Source organism: Arachis hypogaea, chromosome 20 (assembly GCF_003086295.3).
Source record: "Arachis hypogaea cultivar Tifrunner chromosome 20, arahy.Tifrunner.gnm2.J5K5, whole genome shotgun sequence".
NCBI classification, from domain to species: domain Eukaryota; kingdom Viridiplantae; phylum Streptophyta; class Magnoliopsida; order Fabales; family Fabaceae; genus Arachis; species Arachis hypogaea.
In genome coordinates, this window is record NC_092055.1 from 44,015,041 (window position 1) to 44,038,252 (window position 23,212).

At 35.5% G+C, this 23,212-nt stretch overlaps 1 long non-coding RNA gene across 1 annotated transcript; it reads right to left on the reverse strand.

Annotated features, from left to right (window-relative positions):
• Nucleotides 1–19,682: 19,682 nt before the first annotated feature.
• Nucleotides 19,683–22,024, reverse strand: LOC140182730 (uncharacterized). The gene is made up of 2 exons (XR_011878809.1): nucleotides 21,439–22,024; nucleotides 19,683–20,203 (listed from the first exon to the last, which is right to left on the reverse strand). It is a non-coding gene; the product is annotated as an uncharacterized lncRNA (long non-coding RNA).
• Nucleotides 22,025–23,212: the final 1,188 nt, after the last annotated feature.

Sequence of the window (23,212 nt, forward strand, 5' to 3'; positions counted from 1 at the left end):
CAAATATTTGCATATTCTCTTTTATTTTATCACTTATTTTTAGTGTGTTGGCCATTTTTAATAACATAGAATGAAATTATCCCAAGTAGCATGATCCTACTTTTTTGGCACGTGAATGTTTTAAGGTAGGGTAATTTGTTTTTTCTGGAAATAGAATTTGAAGCTTGTTTCTTTTGTGAATTCATTCTCTTTTATTTTAGCAAAATTTTGGAAATAGCAAAAAAGGAGGAAATGTAAACAGAAACTAATAGTGTACAATTTTTTGTGCATCTGCTTATTTGTTATTATGTTCTTTACTATTGCTTTCAGATGTACAATGTTCTCTGTTCTGACATGTTTATTTCTTTTGCTACCAGGAGGACATGATATGAAGAAAATATTTTCCATAGCAATATGAGATGGGATGGGTCTCATATATATTTTTAGTTATCTAAATGTAATATTTTGATGTGTTCTATACTTTTTGTAAACAGACTTTACCCGGTATTACATGTAATGGATAAATTACACTCTGTTTTTATTTGTGTTGTTTGGATTAAAAACATATCTAGCTTATAATATAATTTTTATGATTTAGATGTCTTGAATTTCTCATTTTTAGATTTATTTTGTGATTATCATAAATTTGGGATGTGATTATGCTTTAAAAAAATAAATCTCATAAAACAAATATAGTCACGGTTTTAAGGAGGGGTGACCATAGAGGCTATGGCCATGACAAAAATCGTGACCATAGATACAGCTATGGTCACGGTTTTAAGGTGGGGTGACCATAGAGGCTATGGCCACGGCAAAAACTGTGATCATAAATAATGCTATGGTCACGGTTTTAAGGTGGGGTGACCATAGAGGCTTTGGTCACGGTGAAAACCGTGACCATAGATAAGACTATGGTCATGGTTTTAAGGAGGGGTGACCATAGAGGCTATGGTCACGGTAATAGATAAGGCTATGGTCAAGGTTTTTATGTGTGACCATAGATTAACCTATGGTCACGGTGAAAAAACGTGGGCTAAAGTGTCAGAATTTGAAAATTGTAACCATGACCATAGATAAAAAAAACCGTGACCATAGACCTATGGCCATGAGAGAATAGGCCACAGTAAAAAACCATAACCATAGATCTATGGTCACCATTTTTACTAGTTATTGTCACGGTTTTTTACCGTGACCATAAGCCTTTTTTTGTAGTGCATGTGCTTGTTTTAGTGACTTGTTTGCCATTTGTAAAGCTACCCTTGTTGGTTGTGCCTCTTGAATTTGCAATTTCTTTATCATAGACAAGGGAATCAAATTAATGCTTGCTCCAAGATCACTGATAAAACCCATTTGTAGGGTTTATCTTGTGTTGAATTTAGAGGATTTTATCATCTTTTCCTACATTTATTCAATGAAATAGCATGGTTTCGTAAATTCTCCTTTAATTGTGCTTAAGAGTGAAAATATTCTTTTTAGATCTTAAAATAGCTAAATTTAATTCACCTTGATTCCATTAGATTCCTTGATATATTTGTTAAGTGATTTCAGATTTAGGAGGCAAAGATTGGATCAAGGGAATGAAGAAAAAGCATGTAAAAATGGAGAACTTATGAAGAAATGAAGGAATCGCAAAAGCTGTCAAGCCGACCTCTTCGCACTTAATAGACCATAACTTGAGCTACAAAGGTCCAAATGATGCGGTTCTAGTTGAGTTAGAAAGCTAACATCCGGGGCTTCAAAATGATATAAGATTTGCCATAGTTGCACCACACATAAGAGCGTGAACGCACACGGTACGTGTATGCGCTGATGTGCACGTGACCCACTAAAGTGCAACTCGTGGCCAGCAATTTCTGGTGCATTTTGGGGCCCAATCCAACTCATTTCTGATGCTATTTGACCGAAGAATTGAAGAGGGATGAGACACCTAGTTGATTAGTTGAGTTTTATTTTAGTTTTATCATGCTTTAGTTAGTTTCTAGAGAGAGAAGCTCTCTCTTCTCGCTAGAATTAGGAGTAGGTTAGATCTAGATTAGGAATTCTTAGATCTAGGTTAATTTCATTCTTTGATTTACTTTTCCTTTTGTAATTCTTCTTCTTCTACATCTCTTCTCTCTAGTTTAGCATTTAATTCTTGTAATTCTTTACTTTTATGTTGATGCACTTTTGTTCTTTTATTTCTCTTTAATGCAATTTATGTTTTCATGTTCCTTTATTGTTGAATTGCTTTGTTGTTGTTTAATTCCTTGCAATTAAGTAGAGTAGATTTACTTTCCTTGCAATTTTACTATGTTTTCCTTTTATGCCTTCCAAGTGTTTGATAAAATGCTTGGTTGGATTTTAGAGTAGAATTTTATGTTCTTGGCTTGGGAAGGTAACTTAGGAACTCTTGAGTTACTAATGTCCAAGTGATTGACGATTGGGAGCCATTAACGCTAGATCTCACTAATTAATTTGGTGGAGAACTAGGACTTATGGACTTGAATTGACATAGCTCATTTGACTTTCCTTTATTAGTTAGAAGATGACTTAATGGGGTTGATCCTTGCCAATTCTCATGTTGTGGTTAGTGATAGGGATAGAGATCCTTGACCACCAACCCTTGCCAAGACCTTTTTAGTTGTTAGTTTATTTTCATTGCCATTTACATTTCTTGTTTCTTATCCCAAAAATCCCAAAATATCTCATAACCAATAACAAGACACTTTATTGCAATTCCTAGGGAGAACGACCCGAGGTTCAATACTTCGGTTTATAAATTTAGGGGTTTGTACTTGTGACAAACAAATTTTTGCATGAAAGGATTATTGCTTGGTTTAGAAACTATACTTGCAACGAGAATTCATTTGAGAATTTTAAACCACACAAAAATCTGATCATCAAAATGGCGCCATTGCCGGGGAGTTGTAATGGTGTTGTGTTATTGGTTATTGTATATATGTGAATATTGTGAATAGCTTGATTTTTAGATTGCTTGCTAGTTTTTTTGCTAGTTTAGGACTTTATTTCATTATTTCTTATTAGCTTTTGTCTTTATTTTCCCCTTTTTACCATGAATTCTCACTTTGGCTATGAGTTTGGTTCTAACTATGTTGTAGGAAATGAGGACTATAATGAGAATGTGTATCAAGGATGGGATAACCAAAAGTGGGATGAGCCATATGTATATGATCAATCTTCATGGCAACAACCTCCACCAATGCACTATGAAGAAGAGCCATTCTATGATGCATACCAATCCAACGGCTATGGTGAATCTCCTTGTGACTTTCAAGAACCACCACCATATGCCTATGAGTCATATCCTCAACATGAACCTCAACCACACTCACAAGCCTATTTTCACCAAACACCTCCATATGACCCTAATCCATTTCCACCATACCAACCACCTTTTGAACCATATGAGCCATACATGGAACTACCACTCCAAGATCACCACTCCCAAGAACCACCTCAATATATACCACCATACCCTTACCACGAAGAACCACCTTCCTATTATGAACCCATTTTCCAAGACATTGAACCCTCCTACCCACCCCAATCCTCAATGGATGAAATCCTTAGCCTTATACTTCAAGGGCAAGGAGAAATACAAAGGGAGACACTAGAATTTGTGGCTACCTTGACCAAGGTTGTAAGCACCTTAGCCTCCCAATATTTGAGCAGTCAAAGCACTCCCATGGTCACATGTGGAGAATCAATTGAAGAGCAAAGCATGAAGGAGAGATTGGAAACTCCGATAGAGATGGAGGAAGGCCACTTTGTGTTAGAACAATTGGAGGAACCTATGATCATTGAAGAAGAGGAAGAAGTGGTTGAAGACTTAGGAGATGCGGAACCTCCTTTGGAACCTAGAGTTGAAGAGAACCTCTCCAAGAAGATTGAATTTGATGTTGAGGAGAAAAGTGCACAACCTCCAAAACAATTATTGAATGAAGACTTGGAAGGAATGGAGCAAGAATTGAGTTCCCTTGAAGATGAAGATCATGCATCCAACCTTCTTGGTGATGAATCATTTGAATTTGAAGAACCTTCTCCCAATGAGATAGAAAGCAATGGGGAAGTAGATTTCTCTCAACCTCCCATTTATGATTTAAGTGATGGAAAAGAGGTAGATGAAATTGATGAACAAATGGTTGAAATTGAAGAAAGTTGTCAAGAGGTGGAGGTAGTCAAAGAAGAACACAGAGGAGTAGAGCTTACAAGCACATTGGAGATACCTCTCCCCAAGCTACCATCATCCATTCTTTCATTCAAGTGGGTAAATTTCTTATACTTAAGCTTTATTATTCCCCTTGAATATGGTTTTCTAGAGACAGATGGTCAACTTAGATATATTTGTGGCTTTAAGAGCAAAAGGGAGATGGCTAATGGTTGGAAATATCATTCTAGGTGCATGATGGCTACACGTTCAAAGCTTAATTGCAACGGTTGGTGTAGAACTAGATTGCTTGGGTCTAGGATGTTGTTTGGTTGCTTAAATGAGAATTGCAAGATCGTGCCACCCGGATGGAATAATAATGATCAATTTAAGGACGGGTGTCAAAACAAAGTGTGGGATCCCAGATCGCACAAGGAAAATCAAATTTGGGAGCTTATGGTTTGTGAAGAACTCCATCAAAGCTTGAAGATATTAAAACTGAAGAATGGAGCTTATTGGAGATTCAAGCATTGGTGGATGTTCAAGATAGCTTCAAACACAAGCCACCTTGAGAGGAGCTCCCTATAAGTCCAACTTAAGGACAATAAACAAAAGTGCTAGGTGGAAAACACCCCACCATAGTAAATTCTTTTCATTTTTCCCTTTTGTATATATTGGTACTTAGTTTAATTTCATGTTTTGTTGAGTTTGTTGAGTATGATTGGTAGTTTAGTAGGTTAAATAAGGTTTTATGGTGTTTTGGTAGCTGTTGGGAAGTTTAGAATGCTTGTATTGGTACAAAAACATAGAAAAATTTTGAAAAATAGAGCACCATCCACGCGTACGCATGCATTCAGCATTTTCACCCCTCCACGTGCACGCGCTATGTGCGCGTACGCGTGGATTGAAAAAATTTCATCCCTCCATGCATTGACCCGAGAGTTGCGCCTACACTGCGCCATCACCATGCCTGAAGCACAAACCAATCCGCGCGTACGCACACCTAGCGCGTACGCGTCCATGATCCCAAATGCGCAATGCACGCGCACGCACGCTGTGCGCGCGCGCCGATAGCACCACTTGCCCTCCTGGTACATGTTCCAGAGAGTTGGGCCAATCTTGGGCTGACACTATGCGCCCAGCCTAGCCGATGCGTGCGCGCACCTGGCGCGTACGTGTGCCTCGGCCAATCTGCGCATCGGCGCGCGCATGCGTGCATGACGCGTCCGCGCTGGTAAAAAAATAGTTTTTTTCTCTCCTCTTCCATTTTCTTTCGTTTATCGCATTCGTATACTTCTATTCTTTGCATTTCAATTTTGTTTTTATAGCCTGTTTTCATTTTTTTCTTTTTCTAAGTTTCTCATTTTAATAATGGTGTTGAATTCTCTTACTCAATTGTTGAGAATTTCTTGCATTGTTTTGGTGCTTCATGACTTGTTTCATATTGATGGATGATGAAACTTTTACATCAATGGTTCGTCTTTTATAACTCTTGTATCCCTTGTGCATTGATATGAGCTCATATTGTTTTTCATGATCCACTTTTTCTTATTTGAACTTGATGCTCAATTTGCTCTTCATGCTTTGACTTTACTCTTGCATTAAGTATTAGTTGATATGCCATTAGCTCATATTCTTCTCTCCCTCACATGCGTAGCTAACATGTAGTGAGAACCCTACTTTTATTTGGTATTAGCCCCCGCCTATGTTCTATTTGCTTTAATATCTTTGTTATAAGCTTAATTTTTCTTTCCTTTTCTTTCCTTTTATGTTGGCCACCAAGAAAGAAGGAAAAAGGAAGAGTTTCTAAATGGGACAACAAACAAGTCATCCACACAACCTTTTGAAGGAGCTCATCAATTGTAGCAACACATCCCCCTTGCTCTTCTTTGCATGCACCGAGGATGGTGCAATCTTCAAGTGTGGAGAGGTCGTCCGATCGGTCGGCGATTTTGGGTGACATGTTTCTAATCTCAACACTTTTGCATTCCATTCTAGGGTTTTAGGATTTTTACTTGCATTTCCTTATTTTCGCATATATATACACAATAAGCTTAGTCAAAATAATGAGATTTTTCAAGATTTCTATCTATAGGGCACCTCAATTGATTTGAGTGAAAATTTTTCATTGAACTTGCTTGAATTATATATATATCGTGGAACATGATTTTTGAGCTAAGAACACAAGCAAGTGAGACTTGAGCCTAATGGTGTGGTTACATTATATAGCCACTTATTTTTCCTTCTTGTGTGCATTATTCTCTTTCTATGATTGTGATCTTTAATTTGTTTGATTCTTTGTGTCCATTATTTTGTGTATTCATGCATTTATGTGATTGAGGCCATCATTTCATTTAGCTCACTTACCCAAATAGCCTTACCTTTTATCCTCCTTTGTTAGCCGATTTTGAGCCTACGATTAACCCACTTGTTCTTAATTTAGCACATTACAAGCCCTAAAGTGAAAAATAATAAAAGTCCTTATCTGGATCTTTGATTGGCTTAGGCTAGTGAGTGTGAGTATCATTCAAGTGTGGAAAATCTTGGGACATTGGGTGAATAAAAGGGTAGTTTTGTATTTTTGTTGTAAATATTGGGAATTGGGTACGTACTCATGTATTGATTAAATGTATAGACCTTATGCATTGATGTTCTTGTATATAGTTTGAAAGAAAAGAAAAAAAATGAGAAAAACAAAAGAAAAAGGAAAAGAAACAAAAAGAAAGAAAAAAAATAAGAAAAAAATAGAAAAAAATAGAAAAAAAAAAAGAAAAAGAAAAAAAGAAAAGAAATAAAAAGGGGACAAAATGCCCCAAAGCAAAGTGTAGCTCAATAAAATCAATGCATAAGTGTTGTGAAAAGAAAAGAATGCATGAGTATGTGAAAAAAAAAAGTAAAAAAAATGGGTAGTTAGGTTAGAACTTAATTGTATAGGATGTCATAGGTTTAGTGAGAAGTCTAAGCTTATCAAAGATTCAAATTTCAAGCTCACTCAACCATATATGCATCCTTACCTTGACCCTAGCCCCATTACAACCTATGAAAAGACCTCATGATACTTGTATGCATGCATTGAATAAATATTGATTGTTAGAAGAAAAACAAATCTTAGAAAGCATGAAATAGAGGAGAATTGAGAGAATCAACCCTAAACACTTGAGCGAATAGAGTGTAAACACATCCGGTAAGGGTTTGATGCTCAATTACATGTTTTCACCTATAATCATCACCTTTCTTGCAAGTTTGTAAAAATATTTAATAACTCAATTCAATTGTGGATTGGACTTGCTAGTCCTTAGCCCTTGTGCATATATGTTTCTTAGGAATTGATTTATTTTGACCAAGCAATTGTATTCATGTAGATAGTTGCATATAGGTAGGGTACATTTAGTTAGATTTCATTGAATAAATATTGATATCCTTTGCTTTCTCTTGGTTTAAACATGAGGACATGCTTGGTTTAAGTGTGGGGAGGTTGATAAACCCCATTTGTAGGGTTTATCTTGTGTTGAATTTAGAGGGTTTTATCATCTTTTCCCACATTTATTCAATGAAATAGCATGGTTTTATAACTTCTCCTTTAATTGTGCTTAAGAGTGAAAACATGCTTTTTAGGTCTTACAATAGCTAAATTTAATTTACCTTGATTCCATTAGGTGCCTTGATATGTTTGTTAACTAATTTCAGATTTAGGAGGCAAAGATTGGATCAAGGGAATGAAGGAAAAGCATGTAAAAATGGAGAACTCATAAAGAAATGAAGGAATTGCAAAAGCTATCAAGCCAACCTCTTCGCACTCAATTGACCATAACTTGAGCTACGAGGTCCAAATGATACGGTTCTAGTTGTGTTGGAAAGCTAACATCCGGGGCTTCAAAATGATATAAGATTTGTCATAGTTGCATCATGTATAGGGGCGTGCACGCGCACGGTACGCGTTCGTGCCGATGGGTGCACATGGTTCACTTAATGCAACTCGTGGCCAGCAATTTTAGAAGCCTTGTGGGCCCAATCTAACTTATTTCTGATGCTATTTAAGCCAAGGATTGAAGGGGAATTAACATACTTTTGATAATTAGTCATAGTTTAAGTTTTAGGAGTAGTTAGAGTTAGTTTTAGAGAGAGAAGCTCTCACTTCTCTCTAGGATTAGAATTAGGATTAGGTTTAGTTCTTAGATCTAGGTTTCAATTCATGCCTTCCTCTACTTTTGATTCTCAATTCTTGTTGTTACATTTATCTTCCTCTATTCTTTTGTTGTAATCTCTTCTATTTTGCTTCCATGCTTTATTGTAGATCTACTTTTGTTCCTTCTCTTCTCTTTTAATTCAATTAGAGGTAATTCATAATAATTGTGTTCCTTTTGATTGTTGTTATTGATTTTTTACAATAATTGTTGTTAGATTTTATTGTTGTTATCCATTTACTATGCTTTTCTTTAGTGCCTTCCAAGTGTTTGATGAAATGCTTGGTTGGATTTTAGTGTAGATTTTGTTCCTCTTGGCCTAGGTGGAGTAATTAGTGACGCTTGAGTTATCTAATTCCTTTGTTGATTGACAATTAGAAGTTGCTAATTGATTTGGATACCACTAAAGCTAGTCTTTCCCTTGGGAGTTGGCTAGGACTTGTGGAATCAAGTTGATTCATCCACTTGACTTTCCTCCATGATTAGAGGTTAACTAAGTGGTAGCAATGGACAATTTATGGTCACAATTGAGGAGGATAACTAGGATAGGACTTCTAGTTCTCATATCTAGCCAAGAGCTTTGTTAGTTGTTAGTTGTTAGTTTATTTTCTTTGCCATTTATATTTCTTGTCAAAAATCTCAAAACCCCAAACATACTCCATAACCAATAACGAGAACACTTTATTATAATTCCTAGGGAGAACGACCCGAGGTTCAATACTTCAATTTATAAATTTAGGGGTTTGTTTTAGTGACAAACAAAATTTTTGTATGAAAGGATTAATGTTGGTTTAGAAACTATATTGCAACGAGAATTCATTTGTGAATTTCTATACCACACAAAAATCTGATCATCAAAATGGCGCCGTTGCCGGGGAATTTCAATGGTGTTGTATTATTGGTTATTGTATATATGTGAATACTGTAAATAGGTATGCCTTTTGCTTCTTTGTTAGTTTTTGCTAGTTTTAGGATTTAATTTTCTTGCTTCTTATTTGATTTTGTTTTTATTTTCTCTTGCTATCATAAATTCTCACTTTGGTTATGAGTGTGATTACAACTATGTTGTAGGTAATGGGAGCTACCATGAGGATGTGTATCAAGGATAGGATAATCAAAGGTGGGACGAGCCATATGCATATGACCAATCTTCATGGCAACAACCTCCACCAATGGACTATGAACAAGAGCCATGCTATGATGCATACCAATCCAATGGCTATGGTGAATCTCTTTGTGACTTTCAAGAACCACCACCATATGTCTATGAGCCATATCCTCAACATAGCCATCTACTACACTCACAAGCCTCTTTTCACCAAACACCTCCATATGACCTTGACCCATATCCACCATACCAACCACCATCCCAATATCAATACTCTCAAGAGCCACCTTAATATACATCACCACATCCTTACCAAGAAGAACCACCTTCCTATTATGAACCCATTCTCCAAGACATTGAACCCTCCTATCCACCCCAATCCTCAATGGATGAAATCCTTAGCCTCATACTTCAAGGGCAAGGAGAAATGCAAAGGGAGACACTAGAATTTGTGGCTACCTTGACCAAGGTGGTAAGCACTTTAGTCTCCCAATACTTGAGCACTCAAAGCACTCCCATGGTCACATGTGGAGAATTAATTGAAAAGCATAGCATGAAGGAGAGATTGGACACTCCGGTGGAAAATGAGGGATGCCACTTTGTGTTAGAACAATTGGAGGAGCCTATGATCATTGAAGAAGAGGAAGAAGTGGTCAAAGACTTAGGAGATGCAGAACCCCCTTGGGAACCTAGAGTTGAAGAGAACCTCTCCAAGAAAATTGAATTTGATGTTGAGGAGGAGAGTGCACAACCTCCAAAACAATTTTTGAATGAAGACTTGGAGGGAATGAAGCAAGAAGTAAGTTCCCTTGGTGATGAAGATCATGCATCCAACTTTCTTGGTGGTGAATCCTTTGAATTTGAAGAACCTTCTCCCAATGAGATAGAAAGCGATGTGGAGGTACATTTCTCTCAACCTCCCATTTATGATTTGAGTGACGGAGAAGAGTTAGAAGAAATTGATGAACAAATGATTGAAGTTGAAGAAATTTGTGAAGAGGTGGAGGTAACCAAGGAAGAACACAAGGGAGTAAAGCTTGCTAGCACAATGGAGATACCTCTCTCCAAGCCACCACCATCCATTCATACATTCAATTGGGTAAATTCCTTATACTCAAGCTTTATTATTCCCCTTGAATATGGTTTGCTTGAGACGGATGGTCAACTTAGATATATTTGAGGCTTTAAGAGCAAAAGGGAGATGGTTAGTGGTTGAAAATATCATTCTAAGCTCATGAAGGTTGCATGTTCAAAGTTGAATAGTAATGGTTGGTGTAGAACCCAATTGCAAGGGTCTAGGAAGTTGTTTGGGGGCTTCTTTGAGAATTTTAAGGTCATGCCACCCAATTGGAATCATGATGATCAATTTGAATATGGGTGTCAACACAAAGTGTGGGATCCCAGATCGCACAAGGAGAATCAAATTTGGGAACTCATGGTTTGTGAAGAACTCCATCAAATCTTGAAGATATTAAAATTGAAGAATGTAGCTTATTGGAGACTCAAGCATTGGTGGATGTTCAAGGATAGTTTTAAGCACAAGCCACCTTGAGAGGAGCTCCCCATAAGTCCAACTTAAGGACAATAAACAAAAGTGCTAGGTGGGAGACACCCACCATGGTAAATTCTTTTCATTTTTCTATTTTGTACACATTGGTAAATTTGTTTAGATTCATGTTTTGATTGATTTGTTGAGTTTATTTGATAGTTTGGTATGATAAATAAAGTTTTAGGGTGTTTTGGTAGTTGTTTGGAGGTTTGGAAGGCTTGGTTTGGTGCAAGAACCTGGAACAATTTTGAAAAAAATAGAGTACTAACCCGCGCGTGCGCGCACTTGGCGCGGACGCGCGCCTCAAGCATTTTCGCCCATCGACGCGCACGCGTACATGGCGCGTACGCGTGGATGCCAAAATTTCACCCCCAACCAAAAACCCGATAGTTAGGCCTGCACTGTGCGAATATTGGGCCTAAGGCACAAATCGACCTGGTGCGTACACGTCCTTGATGCTAATTGAGCAATGCGCGCGTACGCACGCTGCGCGCGCGCGCCGATAGCGCCACCTGCCCTCCTGGTACATGTTCCAGAGATTCGGGCCAATCTTAGGCTGACACTGTACCCCGCGCCTAACCCAACCCACGCGTGCGCGCACCTGGCGCGTACGCGCCCTTCGGCCAAACTGCACATCGGCGCGTAAGTGTGCATGACGCTTCCGCGCCGGTAAAAAAAAGTTTTTTTTCTCCTCTTCCATTTTCTTTTGTTTATTGCATTCGTATACTTCTATTCTTTACATTTCAATTTTGTTTTTATAGCCTGTTTTCATTTTTTTCTAAGTTCCTCATTTTAATAATGGTGTTGCATTTTCCTACTCAATTGTTGAGAATTTCTTGCATTATTTTGGTGCCTCTTGACTTGTTTGATATTGATGGGTGTTGAAACTTTTAAATCAATGCTTCATCTTGTATAACTCTTGTGTCTTTGTGCATTGATATGACCTTTTATTGCCTTTCATGACCCACTTTTTCTTATTTGAACTTGATGCTCAATATGCTCTTCATGCTTTGACTTTACTCTTGCATCAAGCTTAATGATATGCCTTAAGCTTACATTGTTTTCTCACTCACATATTGTAGCTATCATGTAGTAGAGAACTTTACTCTTATTTGGCATTAGCCCCGCCTATGTTCTACTTGCTTTGCTATCTTTGTTGTAGGCTTAATTCTCTTTCTTTTTCTTTCCTTTTAGGTTGGCCACCAAGAAAGAAGGAAAAGGAAAGTTTCTAAATGGGGCAACAAACAAGTCATCCGCACAACCTTTTGAAGAAGCTCATCAATTGTAGCAACCCATCCACATTGCTCTTCTTTGCATGCACCGAGGACGGTGCAATCTTCAAGTGTGGGGAGGTCGTCCGACCGATCTCCATGGATAACAATTCCTTTCAACACCAATATTAGCTATTGCATTGCATGATAGGTTACATGTTAGTTAGGATTTGTATATATTTTTACCACTTCCTTTTTATGTTAGGACTACTTGGTTAGGGTGATGATTTCTTTTCCAAGAAAATTGTTTTAGGGCACCTTACCAATTTGAAAAATTTTTGTTGAACTTGCTTGAAAGAATTTATTTTGGAACATGGTTTTTGAGCTAAGAACACAAGCTTGTGAGATTTGAGCCTAATGGTGTGGTTACATCTTATAACCACTTATTTTCCTTCTTGTGTGCATTATTCTCTTTCTATGATTGTAATTTTTTATTTGTTTGATTCTTTATGTCCATTATTTTGTATATTCATGCATTTATATAATTGAGGTCATCGTTTTATTTAGCTCACTTTCCCAAATATCCTACCTTTTATCTTCTATTGTTAGCAACTTTGAGCCTACAATTAACCTACTTTGTTCTTTAATTTAGCACATTACAAGCCTTAAAGCGAAAAACAATAAATGTCCTTTATTTGGATCTTTGATTATCTTAGGCTAGTGAGTGTGAGTATCATTCAAGTGTGAAAAAACTTGGGACATTGGTTAGGATAAAAGGGTAGTTTTATATTTTTGCTGAAAATATTGGGAATTGGGTACGTACTCATGTATTGATTAAATGTATAGACCTTATGCATTGATATTCTTGTATGTAGCTTGAAAGAAAGAAAAAAAATGAGAAAAACAAAAGAAAAAAGAAAAAAAATAGGGAAATAATAAATGTGAAAAAGAAAAGAAAAGAAAAAAGAAAAAATAGAAAAAGAAAGAAAAAGAATAAAAACAATAAAATGGGGACAAAATGCCCCAAAGTAAAGTCCAATAAGAGTCAATGCATAAGTGTTGTAAAAATCAAAAGAAAATGCATGAGTATGTGAAAAAGTGAAGGATGGGTAGTTAGGTTAGTACCTAATTGTATAGGTTGCTATATAGGTTAGGTGGGAAGTTTAAGGTAATCAAAGATTCAAATTTCAAGTCCACTTGACCAAATATGCATCATACATTGACCCTAGCCCCATTACAACCGATGAAAAGACCTCATGATACTTGTATGCATGCATGAAATAATTGTTGATTGTTAGATGAAAAACAAATCTTGGAAAGCATGATTAGGGGAGAATTGAGAGAATTGACCCTATACACTTGAGCGACTAGAGTGCAAACACTTCCGGTGAGGGTTCGATGCTCAATTCCTTGATTCCCGGCTTTCATGAGCGTTCTTCTTGCAAGTCTACTTGAACTTCATTTTGATATTTGAATTGGTAGGATTCATAAATTGTTATCTGTCTTGGAGATTGATTTACTATTAACCAAGTAGGTAGAATTATTTTGCATTTAGTTAAATTCATATAGATAGATGCATATAGTTTCTTTGTATTGAATAAATGTCATACCCCTTGCTTCATTCTTGGTTTAAGCATGAGGACATGCTTGGTGTAAGTGAGGGGAGATTGATAAACTCCATTTGTAGGGTTTATCTTGTGTCGAATTTAGAGGGTTTTATCATCTTTTCTCATATTTATTCAATGAAATAGCATGGTTTTGTAAATTTTTCTTTAATTGTGCTTAAGAGTGAAAATATACTTTTTAGGTCTTAAAATAGCTAAATTTAATTCACCTTGATTCCATTAGATGCCTTGATATGTTTGTTAAGTGATTTTAGATTTAGGAGGCAAAGATTGGATCAAGGGAATGAAGAAAAAGCATGTAAAAATGGAGAACTCATGAAGAAATGAAGGAATCACAAACATTGTCAAGCTGACCTCTTCGCACTTAATCGACCATAACTTGAGCTACAGAGGTCAAAATGATACGGTTCTAGTTGCGTTAGAAAGCTAACATCCGGGGCTTTGAAATAATATAAGATTTGCCATAGTTGCACCATGCATAAGGGTGCGCACGTGCACAGTACACGTACACGCTGATGTGCACGTGACCCACTAAAGTGCAACTCGTGGCCAGCAATTTCTGGTGCATTTTGGGGCCCAATCCAACTCATTTCTGATGCTATTTGACCCAAGGATTGAAGAGAGATGAGACATCTAGTTGATTAGTTGAGTTTTATTTTAGTTTTACCATGCTTTAGTTAGTTTCTAGAGAGAGAAGCTCTCTCTTCTCTCTAGAATTAGGAGTAGGTTAGATCTAGATTATGAATTCTTAGATCTAGGTTAACTTCATGCTTTGATTTACTTTTCCTTTTGTAATTCTTCTTCTTCTACATCTCTTCTCTCTAGTTTAGCATTTAATTCTAGTAATTCTTTACTTTTATGTTGATGCACTTTTGTTCTTTTATTTCTCTTTAATGCAATTTATGTTTTCATGTTCCTTTATTGTTGAATTGCTTTGTTGTTGTTTAATTCCTTGCAATTGAGTAGAGTAGATTCAGTTTCCTTGCAATTTTACTATGTTTTCCTTTTATGCCTTCCAAGTGTTTGATAAAATGCTTGGTTGGATTTTAGAGTAGAATTTTATGTTCTTGGCTTGGGAAGGTAACTTAAGAACTCTTGAGTTACTAATGTCCAAGTGATTGACGATTGGGAGCCATTAACGCTAGATCTCACTGATTGATTTGGTGGAGAACTAGGACTTATAGACTTGAATTGACATAGCTCATTTGACTTTCCTTTATTAGTTAGAGGATGACTTAATAGGGTTGATCCTTGCCAATTCTCATGTTGTGGTTAGTGATAGGGATAGAGATCCTTGACCACCAACCCTTGTCAAGACCTTTTTAGTTGTTAGTTTATTTTCATTGCCATTTAAATTTCTTGTTTCTTATCCCAAAAACCCCAAAATATCTCATAACCAATAACAAGATACTTTATTGCAATTCTTAGGGAGAACGACCCGAGGTTCAATACTTTGGTTTATAAATTTAGGGGTTTGTACTTGTGACAAACAAATTTTTGCATGAAAGGATTATTGCTTGGTTTAGAAACTATACTTGTAACGAGAATTCATTTGAGAATTCTAAATCACCCAAAAATCCGATCATCAATCACATAGGGCTTTGTCCAAGGTGATACTCCCAATAGTGCATGGAATCTGAAAGCTCCTTGGATCTGGCATCTTCTTTGGCAAATTTCTCTGAATTATTGCACTGCATTCCTTGGTTGGGACCACTGTTTCATCTCCCTTCAAGGTCTTCTTCTTAGAAATCAAGCTTTTTATGAACTCGACATAGGGAGGCATTTGCTCCAGAACCTCAGCAAAAGGAATATTGATTTTCAACTTTTTAAAAACTTTCAAGAACTGTGAGAATTGTTCGTCCTTGGTCTCTGATACGTGAGCATCTTTTTTATCTTTTCCTGGTGAATTTGTACTCGAAATTGTTAAGTTTAATCATGATTTAAGTATTTTAAGCCATTATGGATGCTAACTTGAGTCGTGTGCAATTTGGTTTATTTCAGGTAGCATCCGGACGGATTTGACAGAGTTCGTGTAGAAGAAAAGGAAGAAAGTCGATGATGCTGTCAACCCTGACCTCCTTGCACTCTAATAGGCATAATTTGAGCTACAGAGGTCTAGTTTATGCGGTTCTAGCAACATTGGAAAGCTAACTTCAAGAGCATTTCAACGATATATAATAGTTTATACTTTTCTTCGGAAACCACGGTCTTGGTAGCGCCAAACTTGGGATTTTCCAAGTTTGGCGCTAGGATGAAAAATTCTTAATGTGAAACACGGGTGGGGTGGCACCAGCCTCAGAAAAAGAAGTGGTCCCCTTTCTCGCCAACTAGCCATCACGAGATTCTTTAGTTATTTTGATTAAACTTTATTTTATTTTACAAGAGGAAAAGATATTATTTAGTTTTAGAAAACATATTTTACATTAATTAGGATTAGATATAAAAGGAAAAAGATTCAGCCCTTCGAGCTTTCTACTCTCTTACGAACCTCCTTCTACAGTTTACAGTTTTTCTAAATCCTAGTTTTCTCTCTGAGCCATGAGCAACTAAACCTCCACTGTTAAGGTTAGGAGCTCTGTATTCGATGGATTATACTATTACTATTCTATTTTAATTAATGTATTAATTTCAATTTTAAGAATTTGTTTTTGTTCTTCATTTTAAGGATTTGGGTAGATCAAAAGAAGAACCCTTATTCTATTTGAGTTCTTATAAACCTTGGAAAAGCAATTTACTTGAACAACAGCTTGAAAATAATTTCTCCTAAATCACTAATTATCTGGACTTAACGGGATACGTGACATATAATCCTCTTATATTTGGGTAATTAGGATTTTTGTGGTACATAAACTAGAATTGAACTTAACCCTCTAATTGAACTTAAGTGACCAAGGAATTGGCTGTTAACTAGGTTAGAGGAGACTAAATTACTAAGAAATTACGGTTTAGTCACATATAGTTTTCCATGAATTGAATCTTACATGATTAAAATAGTTGATAAGAAAAGTAAATCCGAAAGATAAATAACTCTGAAACCTTAACTGTTTTCTCACATATTCTCCACACCACTTTTACTGATTGTTTTCTAAATTCTCTGAATTTACTATTTAATGCAATTGAAACCACAAAACACTCTTTTCTGCTTACTTAATTAAGTAAATCATTCGATCATTATTGCTTGGTCCATCAATCCTCATGGGATTGATCCTCACTCACTTGAGGTATTACTTGGTACAACCCGGTGCACTTGTCGGTTCAGTTGTGGTCTTTCGAATTCCGCACTAGTCTCCTTATGGAGCTTCTGGGCGTGTACTTTGGTACCCTCAGTCTTTTCTGGAGCTTCTGTCTTCTTTGATCCTTCAGCAATCTGTACTTTCTTCACTGTCACTGGTTCACTTACCACTGTGACAGCCTTGTACTCTTCTCTTGGATTAGGCTCTATCTCACTAGGAAGAGTGTTAGGAGGTCTCTCAGGCATTTGCTTACTCAACTGACCTACTTGTATCTCCAAGTTTTGAAGTGAAGCTCTGGTCTCCTGCATAAAACTGTTAGTGTTCTTGGAGAGTTTTGCAACTATAGAGGCTAAGTCAGGAGTACTCTGAGACTGAGTGGGTGCTTACTATGGCTAAGAAGCTTGAAATTGATGGTTGTTGAAAATTATTCTAATTAAAACTGTCCTGAGAATTATTAAAGTTTGGTTGTCTCTGAGATTGGTCTCTCCACCCAAAGTTAGGATGATTCTTCCACCCTTGATTATATGTCTGCAGAATGGATCATTGTTGGGATTTTTGGAAGCATTACCCATGAAATTAACTTGTTCAGAAGCAGAGTGGCTATAGTCATAATTCTCACCTTGAGGAAAGCCACCGCTCATATCATAGGAATTGTCTTAAGTACTAATGGCTAAGACTTGCATTCCACTTAAGTGTTATATAATAGCATTGATTTGCTGAGACATAGCCTTATATTCTGGGAAAGAATAGCATCTAATGTATCCAACTCCATCACTTTTTTCCTCGCAGAGGTCCTCTCAGAAGAGTATAAATAGTGGTTGTTAGCAACCATTTCAATCAGCTCCGTGGCCTCATCAGGGGTCTTCTTCATGTGGAGTGACCCTCCTTTAAAGTTATCTAGAGACATCCTGGTGGTCTTAGAGACTCCATCATAGAATATTTGCACTTGAATCCAATCTGAGAAATTATCAGGAGGACACTTCCTGAGCATCTGCTTGTACCTCTCCCAGACTTCATAGAGAGACTCTCACTCTTTTTGCCTGAAGGTCTGAACATATGTCCTCTGCTTAATCAGCTTTTGAGGAGAAAATAACTTGGTCAGAAATCTGTTGGCTACCTTATCCCAAGTGTCCAAGCTCTCCTTGGGCTGAGTATCAAGCCACTACTTCGCTTTATCCCTCACAGCGAATGGGAAGAGAAGTAGCTTGTAGACATCAGGATTCACTCCATTAGTCTTCATAGTATCACAGATCTGTAGAAAATTAGATATGGCAATTTTGCTGCACCAGAGAAATCAACTGCGGCTTCAGCTTAAAGTTGTTTGCAGCAACAGGGGGTACAACAATGCTATTCCCATAGAAACTCAGGCTAGGAGTAGTATAAGAGCCAAGTGTTCTCCTAGGTTGTGCATTTGCATTCGGATTAACCACATTTGCGTTAATAGCATTATTGTTGTTGTTGTTAAGCTCCATAGTGGACTCTTCAACTTCCTTATGAGAGTTATCCCTGAGATTTTCAACAGCTCTGTAAGCTCTGGCCTCCTGTAAACATCTTCTTGCAGTCCTCTCAATCTCAGGATCAAATTCTAGAAGGAGTTCTTTGTCCCCGTTCCTGCTCATAAACAGACAGAAAACAAAGAAAAGTGGGATTCTCTACGTCAGAATGCAGAGAATTCCCAGTGAAGTATCCTGTGTAAAGAAATAAAATAAAATAAACTGAACAATTAACACAAAAATTTTTGAAAATTAACTAAGAAAATAGACACCAAATTCAAAAATAATTGAAAAGAAAATTAATCAGGAAAAGTAAAACATAAAATACTAAAGAGGATACCAAACTTAATTTCAAAAATTAAGGAAAAAATTTTAACTAAAATAAATCTAAAATTCCAAAAATTTAAAGAACAAAAAAACAAATAAAAAGTAAAAGCTAAAAATACCTAATCTAAGCAATCAGACAACGATTAGTTGTCAATCACAGTCAATCCTTGGCAACGGTGCCAAAAACTTGGTTGCGGAATTCGAATGTCCACAACTGAACCGGCAAGTGCACCGGGTCATACCAAATAATACCCCAGGTGAATGAGGGTCAATTCCATGAGGATTGATGGACTGAGCAACAATGGTCGAGTAAATCACTTAGTCAGATAAGCAGAAAGTGGTGTTTTCTGGTTTAAAAGCATTAAACAGTGATTCAAAAAGTAAGAAAGCAAACAGTATGATTGGTGTGAAATATATAGAGAAAATAGTCAAGGTTTCGCAGATGTTTATTTTTTCGGATTAAGTTTTCTTACCAACTAATTTAATCATGCAAGATTCATTTCATGACAAACTGTCAGTGACTAAACCATAATGTCTTAGTGATTTAGTCTCCTCTAACCTAGTTAATCGTCAATGTCTTGGTCACTTAATTTCGATTAGAGGGTTAAGTTGAATTCTAGTTTATAGTCACAAAAACCCTAATTATCCAGATATAAGAGGATTATATGTCACGTATCTTGTTAAGTCCATGTAATTAGCAATTTAGGAGGAATTTACTTTTAAACTGGTGTTCAAGTGAGATAACTCTTCCAAGAATCACAAGAACGCATATAGAGTAAGGGTTATTCTTTCGATCTACCTAGATTTATAAGATGAAGAACGAAAGTAATCCTTGAAACTGAATCAATACATTAATTAAAATAGAACAATAATAATCTTAATCCATATAAATAAACATAGCTCCTAACCTTAACCGATGAGGTTTAGTGGCTCATGCTTTAGAGAGAAAACAAGGGTTTAGAAAATGTGAAAGTGCGGAAGTGAGAAGATCCCTCAAGGGTGAATCTTTTCCCTTTTATAGCTAACCTAATTTGATTTCAAACTAAAAATAAAATAATAAATTCTAACCCTAAAAGATTTTGTTTTTAATTAAAAATAACTAAAATAAAATAAAATAGAGTAATTAAAAGCTAAATCCAATTAAAGATGCTTCATTGATGAGGATATGGTCCAGATTGCTGGCGCTAAATGCCAGTTATATTATTTAGCGCCCTTGTGGGCAGAGACTCTTCTCTCGTTCTGAGTTGCTGGCGCTAAACGACAGACTTGGCGTTTAGTGTCCTAGTGGACAGCTCCAATTCTTCTCTTTCTTGCACACATACTCTGCCAAATTGATCCGAATTTCACCTAAAATAATTAAAATACCAAAACAACTCAAAGTAACATCCAAAGAAGTCTAAAACACTGGAATTAAATTAAAACTCCACAATTTCTAACTTAAAATGGACATAAAATAATAAAAAAAATGCTCAAATATCAGTCTTGCAAAAACATTTTATAATTAACCATCCTATCTTTCTTGCTTAGTATTTTTCCTCAAAGTAATGACTTATGCAAATCTCTCCTATTTCAATCTTTGTCTTTGTAGATTTTCTACCTTCTTTACAAACATGTTTCTCTTATATTATTTATGGTACTTACTTCACTCATAGTTCTAGAATATAATGATTCGTGTCTCTTTAATTAAAACAAATCTAAGTAATATCTCTTTAAACTAATTTGTGTTAAAGACTTTTATAGAATAATGTTCATACGGTGAAATATGTGTATTATTTCCTAAAGCTAATCAACTTATGAGGCACAATATGCTAATACATAGTTTATACAAAAAGCTAATCAATGAGTCAATTGCCAAATCACACAGTATGCATCAAGATAAAGAACCCCCAATCTTGCAGTTAATATAAAAAAGTACAGGTTAATGGATGCATATCTTTGATGCTCATCACAACCCATAGAGAAAATTCTAGACATAGAAGTTTTGTCAATAATAAAATCCAAAAATAATATATTAGAATCTTGAAGTAAAGTTACAAAATACATAAGAAAACAAACGCATTTTACCGCTTAGTTCGTTCATTGCAGTTGAAACATAGAAAACAATAATGATTGAGTAATTAGTAAACAAAATCAACAACAAAATAAAAATAAAAATTCTAATAAAAAATTCATACTTAGTTACTAATACATCATATCAATTAACTTGAGTAAAGAGATTCAACTTCGTAAAACAACTAGAAAACAATAATTATATAGTACAAAATTTAATAAATTCAACTAAAAACAACTAACACAGCAATAATTAGCAATTAAACAATTTAACAAATTAACAAGTTAGCAACATAGCAGCAAGATTTGAAAAACACAGCAACCAGGAGCAAATAAAAAATTTAAATAAATCCAGCAAGAAACAACTAACACAACACAAAAAAAGTGAAGGGGTACAATAAAACATTAAAACTATCATATTTAAAGTTATCAGATTAAAACTTAATAAAATCCTAAAGCTCAATTTGGTTTTTAGCTTAGAAATTTGGTACATTATTGGGTGAAGGGTTCAGAGGAAGAGAGAACAAACATACCTGAGCACGCAGATAGCGACAGAATGGAGTAGTATCTCTGACGGCGGCACGAACAGCCATGGCTCCCTCCGAGAACTACCCAAACAGCGGTGACGACAAGGGAGCAAAGGCGATGCGAGGTATGAACGGCGGCAACTCCTTTCCCTGGGCCACTGGGCTGCGTTCTCTTCTCCCTCTCTTCTTCAATGGCGATGCGACGGCGACACTGGACGATGACGACAACGATCTTGACGGCAGAAGCGACGTGCGATGATCCCTCCAGCAGCAGTGTGGATTGCGGTGGCCCCCCCTCTCTCTCTCTCTCTCGCGTTTGGCTCGACGACGTCCCTCTTACGTCTCCTCCATCTCCTTCTCGATTTTGACAACGACGACGGCGACGGCGACACCCAGCCCGCCGACGTCGTCACCTCCCTCTCTTTCGCTTTTCTTCCTTCCTCCCTTTCTTCCTTTCTTTCTTTCTAACTGTGGGTAAAGGGGTGAGAGAGTAAAAGTGAGTGGACAGGGTTACGAGGGTTAGTGAGTGATTTAAATTTTAGGGTTAGGCAGGGATGGACCCAAGCATACAAATGAGGGGGCACTTGCCCCATGATGTCTTTAATTTTTGTTTTAAAAGATATAGTTATATATAATATGTCCCACTTCAAATTTTAAATGACCCACTACAAATAAAATAAATTCAATTAGCTAAAGTTTTAAATTTATTTTTTTATTTTTTTTTATCATTTTGACTATTATTTAACCTAATCAAATTTAATTATTGTACCGTCAATTCTTTATTCTCTTAAACCCTCTTCTTATTTTTATATTTTCAACCTTCTTTTTCTATTCCTTGTCTAATGGTCATCTTCTCTTCATCAAAAAGTAAATTTTAAATTCTCCAATTTTTTTATATAGCTCTCCATGACTCTATGTATCTTTCAATTTCATTATTTTTCTTTTTGATATTTTCAATTGCAATTTTTAATTCAAACAATTATAGTTTAGGTATCAATCTAATATTTTATTTTTTTCGTGACTTTATATATTTTATTTTATTCTCGATTTATTCATCCTTATTACTTATTTTTTATCTTTTGTTCTATTATATGTACCTATGTTGCATATAAAATTTTAAAATGAACTGATTAATTTACTAATTTAGAATATATTTTTTATTTTTAAAAATAATGATAAAAAATATTTTAATTATAATATATAATTAAACAGATACATAAAATATTTTATCTAACATTATATCAAAATTAAATTAAAAAAATATAACAAATTTAATTATTTTAAAAAATAAAAAAATTATAAAAATTATGTTTTTATTATTTTATATAAACATACTTTTCATATAAAGATTTAATTTTTCTAGTATTTATATATAATTCTAATTTCAAATTATAAATACTAATGTATTATTATGCGCTAATATGCCAGTTAATTCAGTCTTTTATTATTAAATGTGTATAAAAAGATTAGTTAGGATAATAAGTTATCTATAATTTAATTAAAATATTTTAATTTTAAATTTTAGAAATAAAAAATATTTTTTATAAATTATATATAATAAATAGTATTTTAAGAATAAAAGTGTTCGCTAACTCTTTTTAATTTTTATATCTCCATATAATTAATAATATTTAAAAAAATTTATTTAATATATATATATTTTTGCCCCCACTCCTAAAATTTTCTAGGTCCGTCACTAGGGTTAGGGTTTAATAATTTTAATTAAATTAGGATATAGAGTAATTTAAAATTTGATTTAATTTTTTAAACATTATTTTAA